This window comes from Mytilus galloprovincialis, chromosome 6 (assembly GCF_965363235.1).
Source record: "Mytilus galloprovincialis chromosome 6, xbMytGall1.hap1.1, whole genome shotgun sequence".
NCBI lineage: Eukaryota > Metazoa > Mollusca > Bivalvia > Mytilida > Mytilidae > Mytilus > Mytilus galloprovincialis.
This window is the reverse complement of record NC_134843.1, coordinates 82,070,176-82,081,604: the sequence shown is the minus strand read 5'-3', so window position 1 is coordinate 82,081,604 and position 11,429 is coordinate 82,070,176. Positions and strand designations below refer to the sequence as shown.

The window sequence follows — 11,429 nt, the reverse complement described above, 5'->3', positions numbered from 1 at the left end:
AGTCACGTATTCCACCAAAAACTGAGGTTCATCTCAGGTGCTCCGTTCATCCAAGGTCTTAACAGAATAAAAGAAATTGTATCTCAATACAAATGCACTTTTTCTTTCTATTTACATGCATTTACCTAATTTTGGGCTAACAGTCCTTGGCCTAACGATTGGCATAATGTTTTTCAACCCTGAAATTTATTTTGAATATTTTTGTTATCAAATTATAGGCATGAATAAAAATATCTTGCTCCCTTAACAATAGTTTTATCATGACATTGAGTTAATTTGATATATGAATATGCCTTTCTTTCTGATAGACCCAAATCATGAAACTGCTGACTCAGATTTTTACTGTAATAGCTCAAAACGTGTAACAGTGTGCATACATGTTTACCTTAGTTGTAACACATTATTCATGATATTCTGAGTTAGTTTTTGACCATAATAATTACAATAACATAAAAGTTGAATGAGAATAGAAAAATAAAAAAATGAATTCTGCACAAGCTGTCCACGTCAGCAATACTTAGAGAAACTTTCAAACAGTATTGATTTTATGATAATGATAATGCAAATGTAATTATAAATTTAATTGAGTGCACCTTGTGTTAAGTAAAACTAAAAGATTTTTGTAAAATTTTGACAAAATATTACAAACTTTCAAAACAATTCAAATAATTAAAATGCAAAAACACGATAATCAGTCAAAAATTGTTATTAATAATGGACATAACTCCAATAAGGAGTCATCTGATAATGTAGATGAATACAGGGGGTAGGTTAATGGTGAAATTCAGGTTTGACTTTTGTTAATTTTGGTTATGTATTATGGATGTCAAGGTATTAGACAATTAAGAGACTTTAACGTCATGTTTATTTTTAGCCCTTACACTGAATGTTAGGTTGAAATATGTGAACAAATAAACAAAAACTTTATACTTTACCATTACAATCATCCAATGTCTTCTTAGTGTTACCTAACAAAATAAGAAACAAGTATGAAGATATATTATTTCTTAATCAAGATTTGTAGAGGCTCTTTTCCAAATAGAAAATTATAAAAATTATTCATTTTGAATACAGGTTGATTACTCAAGATGGGTCACACGTATTAAAGTGCATTGCAGTGACCGTAACTTTTCATTGTGATGAAATAAAAAAAAACATTGTATTTATCTGAAAATATCATCTGAAAACAATTGCATTTTCTGTTTCTATTTACATGCACTTACCTAATTTAGGGCTAACAGTCCCTGGCAAAAAGGTTGGCATATTGTTTTTCATCCCTGTAAATTATTTTGAATATTTTATTGTAATCAAGTTATAATCGTGATTAAAAATATAATACCCCCTTCACAATAGTGTTATAATAACATTTTGCTAATTTGATATATGAATATCTTTCTTTCTGATAGACCCAAATCATGAAACTTCGGACTCAGATATTTACTGTTATACATGTAGCTCAAAACAAAACGTGTAACAGTATGCATACATGTTTACCTTAGTTGTAACACATTATTCATGATATTCTGATTTAGGTTTTGACCATAATAATTACGATAACATAATAGTTTAATTAGAATAGAAAAATAAAAAATTAAATTCTGCACAAGCTGTCTACGTCAGCAATACTTACAGAAACTTTCAAACAGTTTTGATTTTATGATAATGAGAATGCAAATGTAATTATAAATTTAATTGAGTGCACCTTGTTTTAAGTAAGACCAAAAGATTTTTGTAAAATTTTGACAAAATATTAAAAAATTTCAAAACAATTCAACTAATTAAAATGCAAAAACACGATAATCATTCAAAAATTGTTATTAATAATGGACATAACTCCAATAAGGAGTCATCTGATAATGTAGATGAATACAGGGGGTAGGTTAATGGTGAAATTCAGGTTTGACTTTTGTTAATTTTGGTTATGTATTATGGATGTCAAGGTATTAGACAATTAAGAGACTTTAACGTCATGTTTATTTGTAGCCCTTACACTGACTGTTAGGTTGACATATGTGAACAAATAAACAAAAACTTTATACTTTACCATTACAATCATCCAATGTCTTCTTAGTGTTACCTAACAAAATAAGAAACAAGTATGAAGATATATTATTTCTAAGTCAAGATTTGTAGAGGCTTTTTTCCAAATAGAAAATTATAATAATTATTCATTTTTAATACAGGTTGATTACTCAAGATGGGTCACACGTATTAACGTGCATTGCAGTGACCGAAACTTTTCATTGTGATGAAATAAAAAAAAAACCATTGTATTTATCTGATAATATCACCTGAAAACAATTGCATTTTCTGTTTCTATTTACATGTACTTACCTAATTTAGGGCTAACAGTCTCTGGCAAAATGGTTGGCATATTGTTTTTCATCCCTGTAATTTATTTTGAATATTTTATTGTAATCAAGTTATAATCGTTCACAATAGTGTTATCATAACATTTTGCTAATTTGATATATGAATATATTTCTTTCTGATAGACCTAAATCATGAAACTGCTGACGCAGATTTTTTTCTGTAATGTCTGAAAACAAAAAGTGTAACAGTATGCATACATGTTTATTATAGTTGTAACACATTATTAACGATATTCTGAGTTAGTTTTTTTACCATAATAATTGCAATAACATAAAAGTTTAATGAGAATTAAAAAAAAATACAAACTTGAATTCTGCATAAGCTGACCACGTTATCAATGCTTGCAGAAACTTTACAGTTTTGATATTATGATAGAGAGCATTGAAATGTATATAGATTTAATTGAGTGCACCTTGTTTTAAAGACCAAACAGCCTATTGTTTATGCGCATCAACTAACGCAACTTGGTAGTGACTTAAAAGCTCTATGACGTTGTTTCCAGCAATGAAAAAACGTCAAATTATAACGTCCTTTTTCGCGTTTTTCACGTATTCAAACATGGTGTAAGCTTAAAAATACGTCTCCAAAGAAAAGAGGAATTAAGCGTCGAGCTGATATCTTGTGGAAATTTAACACAAATGGACACATAAGATACTACATTATATGTAACCTTCGTTCTTATAAAAACAATAAAATATAAATTTTGATCTCGACTTTTCTGCGCAGATCTGCATTTCTTTTTTTTTTTTATTCTTTCACATGCGTAGATTTTGTCTTGTATTTCCGCCGATCTGCATTTCATTTTTTTTAATTCTTTCACTTGTGTAGATTTTGTCTTTCATTTGCGCCGATTGTGTACAGGTTACCGGGGTTATTAGTTGGGTGAAAGTTTTTTTTATGTCCAATTTATGTTTTCTTGTCTGTGCGCCCGTTCGTCCGTTCGTTCGTTCGTCCGTCTGTCTCGCTTCAGGTTAAAGTTTTTGGTCAAGGTAGTTTGTGATGAAATTGAAGTCCTATCAACTTAAAACTTAGTACATATGTTCCCTATGATCATGATTTGATCCTTCTAATTTTAATGTCAATTTTTCAAAATTTAAAAAAAAATTTAGTATTCAGAAGGTCAGACCAATAAAAAATTATTCCTAGAAGTTTTGACATACTGGCAACGTATGCATGTAAATGATGTCTGGATGATTCTCGTAAAACAATGTCCGATCTTGCAATGAAGTTAAAATTTATTTTTACTGCTTATTTGACAAAATCTTATAACTATGACAAAGGGTCGTTGTTGTTTGTCATTTCTTTCATTTCAAATTGTCTTAAGAAGAAATTATAAACATTTCACCTGATCTCACTGAAGCTTACAGCTAATTTCCTAATGTATGTAGATCAACACTTTAGTTAGTTGCTTGCTTTGTTTGTATATTTTGTATAATTATATTTTGATAATGTCCAATTGAATTTAAATATCATATTCATACAGGTTTAAATACCTTTATATGAAGATGTCAATATTAATAACCAAGCGCGAATAAACATTTTTACAAACAAAGCAAAGAAGCCAACCAAAGTTCATTCATTAGGAAATTAGCAAAACATATAAAATAGATGTACATTTAACTTATGACAAAAACAATTGCTCCAAGAATAATATCCAACATAAAATCTCTCCCTTTCATTTTACTAAAACTATGACAGGAATGATTGAAAACAAATTTCGATTTTCGATTTTCAATGCCGGAAACAACCTTGTCTTTTTTTTAATTTCCAAAATTAGCAATTTAGATTTATAATATTTTATCCTGTTGGAGAAATCTTACTTTGTAGTTTTCAACAGAAAATTATTTCTAAATTAATTTTTGAATTAAAAACTTTGTATTTTAAAGTTACTGTCTCGTTTATTCAAAACACGTGAGGTAGTAATAACAGGGATTGTATTTCATGATACATGTATAACGTTTTAGAATCAAAAACTTTAATTCATATATTATACCTATAATTTTAATTTCCTTATATATATCTTAAATGTTCAGAAATAATGAGTTCACAAACTAAATGGAATAATTTCTATACGTTCGTCTTACATGTTAGTCGGGAAATATAATGGTATAAAGAAGTCCGTCCATGCTTTTGTTACGTCCGTCTGTCAACAGTAGCAAATGAGCTCGTTATGACAAACTTCTGAAATGTACCAGGATTATAATTTAGTACGCCAGACGCGCGTTTCGTCTACATAAGACTCATCAGTGACGCTCATATCAAAATATTTATAAGCCAAACAATTACAAAGTTGAAGAGCATTGAGGATCCAAAATTCCAAAACGTTGTGCCAAATACGGCTAAGGAAATCTATGCCCCTGGAATAATAAAATCCTTAGTTTTTCGAAAAATTTAAACTTTTGTCAACAGAAAATTTATAAAACAAAATGACCATATTATTAATATTCATGTCAACACCGAAGTGTTGACTACTGGGCTGGTGATACCCTAGGGGACGAAACGTCCACCAGCAGTGGCATCGACCCAGTGGTGTAAATAGTTATCAAATGTACCAGGATTATAATTTAGTACGCCAGACGCGCGTTTCGTCTACATAAGACTCATCAGTGACGCTCATATCAAAATATTTATAAGCCAAACAATTACAAAGTTGAAGAGCATTGAGGATCCAAAATTCCAAAAAGTTGTGCCAAATACGGCTAAGGAAATCTATGCCTGGAATAATAAAATCCTTAGTTTTTCGAAAAATTTAAACTTTTGTCAACAGAAAATTTATAAAACAAAATGACCACATTATTAATATTCATGTCAACGCCGAAGTGTTGACTACTGGGCTGGTGATACCCTCGGGGACGAAACGTCCACCAGCAGTGGCATCGAACCAGTGGTGTAAATAGTTATCAAATGTACCAGGATTATAATTTAGTACGCCAGACGCGCGTTTCGTCTACATAAGACTAATCAGTGACGAATTTGAAATTGAAATTGACGCGAAAAAAACTTACAACCACACATATATAGTCTGATATAGTCAAATACGCTGTAGTTATTAGCCAGTGCCATCTTTCATTTCTTTTTTTTTTTCTTTTATTATTTTCAATAATTTTGCTGATGAGGGACAGAGGACAAAAACAGACTTTCCTAACAAAAGCGGCGAAAAAGGTTATTTCAAACAATTTTCCATTCCGACGGATAGTGCATGTTCCTGAAGGTTAATATTGTGCGGCAACAACATCATAAAATCTGATACTGACACTTGCATTTAATCTCTTGTATTACCGGATAATAAAGTATAGGTGAATATAGTTTTTATTCTTGGAAATTTGAATGTGGGTTTCAAACGTCCAATTTGTGACTTTTTTCAAATAGTGCGCCAGCAAGGAAAGTTTGTACTATGACGTCAGATTCAATGTTCTGAAGAAAGACAACTCTTTTCTTCAAAACGAACGAGAAAAAAACATGAAAATTACTCAAAACTTTTTTGAAAGGTCGGTGACATACACTTTTTTTGGCTTTATTTTAAAGAGTACACATGGCACTTTCCTTCTTGAAATTATTATGAAAAAATCACTGGTAGATATTTTTTAATACTGGAAACGTTTTTCATTTTAACGTTTTATTTTTTGGCGGGAATGAAATAAATCCTATTTTTAAAGATCAAAACAATATGAGTCTTAAACTCTTGAACCTGTATTTGATAGATACAATCTACTGTTTAACGTGAAACAAGAATTATGCTTGTAGGTTTGATATAAAGGATTTTTTGGAGAGTTTATATAACAAGCAAATATAATGTTGATATTCGGGAAAACACGAAAATAAGGTTGCTATAGCGACAAAACTAAGTCGGTGACCCCCAATTTTTTTCATCAAATTTTGTTCCTCAAATCATTCAAACTGGTAGAAATGAATAGGCTGTTTGGTCTTTAAGTAAGACCAAAAGACTTTTGTAAAATTTTGACAAAATATTACAAAATTTCAAAACAATTCAACTAATTAAAATGCAAAAACACGATAATCAGTCAAAAATTGTTATTAATAATGGACATAACTCCAATAAGGAGTCATCTGATAATGTAGATGAATACAGGGGGTAGGTTAATGGTGAAATTCAGGTTTGATCTTTGTTTATTTTTTTGGTAATGTATTATGGATGTCAAGGTATCAGACAATTAAGAGACTTTAACGTCATGTTTATTTTTAGCCCTTACACTGAATGTTAGGTTGAAATATGTGAACAAATAAACAAAAACTTTATACTTTACCATTACAATCATCCAATGTCTTTTTAGTGTTACCTACAAAATAAGAAACAAATATGAAGATATATTATTTCTAAGTCAAAATTTTTAGAGGCTTTTTCCAAATAAAAAAATATTAAAAATATTAATTTTGAAAACAGGTTGATTATTCAAGATGGGTCACACGTATTAAAGTGCATTGCAGTGACTGAACTTTTTCCTTGTGATGAAATAAAAAAACATTGTATTTGTCTGATCTCAATATAATCTCAATACAATTGCTCTTGACTTTTACGAGTGGTCACTCAATGTAAAAGTTTTGTATTAAATTGATTAATGTTTATGTTTTATTGAGTTTACACATAGAACAAACTATTCATTAATAATTATGTGCTATTTATGTTGTATAGTGAAATATTTTTCTTTGTCTTATCAAACTTGTTAAACATTTTCCAAAAACACATAATGCAATAAATCATTCTGTTCGTAATCAAGTTGATGTAAATGAATATGATTATTTCTACACAGAATAACCAGGTTTAACAGCTCAGTTCATGAATTTATATATAGAGGTGGCTTTATCCATACGTCACATTATACATATTATGTTATACATAATGCATAGTTTAAGGTTTTTCTTGTTGTAGAACACACCGAGGTGTCTTCTACGTCAAGAAAAACCTTAAAATATGCATTATCTAACTTATATACCGTCAAAAAATATTAATTTTTATAAAGATTTGCAAAATTTAGTATCCTATTTTACCGACAACACTAAAGTGGGGTATTCCTTTTTAATGCGTTCAGGTTTTAATACGCCCTTCGGCTCATTTAGAATGGGAAATAAAACTCACTAATTAATCTAGATATAAACCTTTTAAAAATTATTATCCATACACAATATTACTATTACTGCAAGAAGTAAGACACAAATGTATTGTTACCATTTGATAACGGTGTATGACAAATACAAGACACATTGTAAGTAATTTATTGTAGCACTTAGTTTATGGAAAAGGGGGAGGGGTATTTCTTTCTTTCTTTTTGTAATGTCATTTCTATCGCGGAAAAGTGGTTATTTTTCTAACAATTTTAATTGAATCGAATGAAAAATTCAGAGAGATTGTCTTTTGAATAGCTATACATTTTATTAACAGATAATCAGGATATAATTTTATACCCTCCGCACCCGACCCTTTTGAGTTACGTTTATGTTATTCAATAAAATATAAGATTATCTTATTAGTTGATCATTTGATAGAGTAAAAGATATAAATGAATTTAAAAAAGTTAAGAACTGACACGAAGACGATTATAAAAACATGTAGGTCACAGTATGATTTCCTATTCATTGTGTATCGTCCTGAACATGCATGAAATATTTGCCACTGGACGTTAAGCAAGCAATCAAAAATTAATCAACCTATTCAGTGTCACTCAATAAGATTTTCAAAATCTTACACACGAATATGTTAAATCTGGCTTTATTTTATAAAAGTTTACATAAAAATTCATTTCACACATATGATAATGTTTCTTTATTGTAGCGATAAATTAACAAAACTTCTCGTTATTTGTTTCTTAGATTAAAATTCGGGCAATGACGATTTCTTTTACACCTATCATAATCGATTGAACTTTAAAAAACAAATTTCCAAATCGGCAACAAAAAACTATCAGACGAATAGAATTTTAAAGTAAATTATAGATTGCATTTTTATCAAGGAAAATAATGACCTCACACAGGTCATTATTTTATGCCTTGGAGCATATTTCATTGAAACATGGTATCGTCCGGGTTGGTTCTGAAAAAGAATGACCTGTCGTTCTGGAAGAAAATAACTCCATATAGGTATATAATATAATGTTAAATCCTTTATTTCTATTTTGGCATTGCACAAGTCATGTCTTCTTTGACTGTCCGTGGAAGTATAAAACACTGAATCCCTGGGATGTGTTTAAGTTGATTTGAGTCTCTTTTTGTACTTAATGTACACCAAATTTATTTATTTTTTCTAAAATATGTCTCTGTACTCCATATACTCCTTACAGCAACATTATATATTTACCTGTGTACATTATGTTATTCAACGTCTTTTTTTGTCTAAGGGTATAGTTGTCTATCTGATACTGAGTTAAACCTTCCCCCTTTATTTTTTTTTATTAATATTGTAGTTACATAAATTGTGTAATAGATCATTTTGTAAATCAAATCTGTTTTTCGGTGTATGTTTACTTATCTTGTTGATTGAGTTAAGTCATTTCAATTAACAGTGTGTCTTTCTATGTTGTAATGCTACACTAATATGCTAGAATGAAGGTTTGCACCTGTTAAAACTATTAAAGGCCGTACTTTAACCTTCAATTTGTTAAATTTTACACATTGTGACATGGATGGAGCGTTATCTCATTGGCAATCATGCCACACCTTTCCTATTTACATGCACTTACCTAATTTTGGGCTAACAGTCTCAGGCGAAATGGATGGCATGTTGTTAAATGTTTTCGTTCCTGAAATTTATTTTGAAGACTTTATTGTAATCAAGTTATAATCATAAGTAAAAATACATTGCCCCCTTGACACAAATGTTTTCATGACATTGCGTTAATTTAATATATGAATAAACCTATCCTTTTGATAGACCCAAATCATCTAATTGCTCAAAACAAAAAGTTAGTTTGTGTGCAGACATGTTCACCTTATTTGTAACACATTATTCATGATATTCTGAGGTTGTCTTTGACCATAATAATTACAATAACATAAAAGATTAATGCGAATAATTTTTTTTTACAAAATTTAATTCTGCACAAGCTGTCCACGCCAGCAATGCTTAGAGAAACGTTTAAAGAGTTTTGATTTCATGATAATGAGCATGCACCTATAATTATAAATTTAATTGAGTGCACCTTGTTTTAAGTACGATCAAAATATTTTGTAAAATATTGACAAAATATTACAATATTTCAAAACAATTCAACTACACACCTTATCAAAATTCAAATTTCATTGCATATATAGTAGTTTGACAAACACTGATTTGAATCATTTGTTTGTGAAGCTTAATAATCGCATTAACAATAATACACGATTAAAACGTTCAACTGATTTTTATACAGTTATCTCACTGTAGTGTTATGTAACAACTTAATTGGTCCATGAATTTATATAACAATTAAAGAGTCAATATGCTACATTCATGCTTATTGCAGTTTTCAAACATTAAGTAGAAAATGACATCCTGAAAGCAAGAACATATATACACTGTTCCTAGCTGAGATCACCTTGCACTGTATTTCTTGAAACAAGAGAAGGAAATAGGCAATTAAAAATTTTACACAACAATGGCTATGACTTATCATTGAACATAGATATTTTCATAGTAACCATATATTTCTTGGCTTTCTTTTTAGTGCAGGGGTCACCTTAAAAAATAGGAGATATGGTTTTAGAATATTTAGCGCAACTGCAAAACCGGAAGCGTGTTATTAGTTTGATTGTTTATATTATCAGCTTACGTGTACCCGGGAATAAGTGTATTTTATAGGATGCAACATGGCATATGACGTGCTATGAAATAGGAAATGGACAAAGTTTTACAAGATTTAAAACATCTTTCCTTTCCTATGATTAGTATTTGTTTGTCTCCCCTCTCTTCCTTCTCTCATGTTGTGCATTTGTCATATTTAACAAGAAGCGGCAAACCAAATTTGGCAGATTTTATTAAAAAAAAAAACATTATAACCGAGGTGAAGCCAAGGTTGATAACGATTGTTTTGAGGGTTAACAATCTGTTGTATCATCGTCTTAGCTATGTGTTATTTAATATATCATACTGATTTGTTTTGTGATCATTGTCTTTTAAATTTTATGTTGAAAGTAATAGACTATGACGTCTATTTAGACTTTAATAACAATGCACCTATTGATCAAGTGTCTCTATCTTGGTTGAGGGAGTATATAAGCCATATGATACAATAAATTATACCTCATTTTAACCAATCAAAATTTAGCATATTAATATGAATCATAATTAAAGACATTGATTAACCTGTAGGAAAGTTCTACTGTCAACCAGCATTAACAATTTACTGTTTAGAATGAATTAAAGCAATCTTAGTTATATGTATAGCAAACAGCCTTTGCGTTGATTCTTAAATGGATCTATCTTAAAAGCCTGTATTCAAGGAAAAACAAATTCAACATAGTATAAAATTGTAAATTGGAGATATTTTCAATGAACTTTAAGCTTGAACAAAACATTCGCATACAACTATAATCCAAGATAATCTCTAGCAAAAGGAACCAAGATTTATCATAATTGAATTAAGATGCGAAAGACAAAACAAACACACATAATGTATAGTTACAGAATCATAACTTCCAGCATGAACAGTTTTAACAGACTTATTCAGATGGGATACATGTACAATACTGTTGTCATGTAACTAGAAATTGCATACTTTGGTATTATTATTGATTCTTATACAATGTATAGGTTCTTCTGATATATTTTATGTTGGCATGATACTAAAAGTCTAACAGGAGGGATTGTGCTTGATTTTCATATGTTGAAGACATAACCTTTCAGTCAGTTTAAATAAGGTCTATAGCTGGCATGTTAATAACTGTTAGAAGTCCTTTGTTAATTAATGTATCATTTTCATTTTGTATATTTTCTTTGGTTATCTATTTTGACATTGGAGTTGGACTTCTTTTAAACTTGTTTTTACTGTGCGTATTGCTGTTTCTTTATCCTACTCTGGCTAGCGGTATACGGGAAGGTTTGAGATCTCACAAAACATGATTAACCT

General features: G+C 29.8%; 1 long non-coding RNA gene across 1 annotated transcript; it reads right to left on the bottom strand.

Moving 5' to 3' along the window:
• Positions 1 to 2,043: 2,043 nt before the first annotated feature.
• Positions 2,044 to 9,127, bottom strand: LOC143078354 (uncharacterized). The gene is made up of 4 exons (XR_012979186.1): positions 9,066 to 9,127; positions 6,639 to 6,671; positions 2,335 to 2,388; positions 2,044 to 2,077 (listed from the first exon to the last, which is right to left on the bottom strand). It is a non-coding gene; the product is annotated as an uncharacterized LOC143078354 (long non-coding RNA).
• Between the last annotated feature and the right edge of the window lie 2,302 nt (positions 9,128 to 11,429).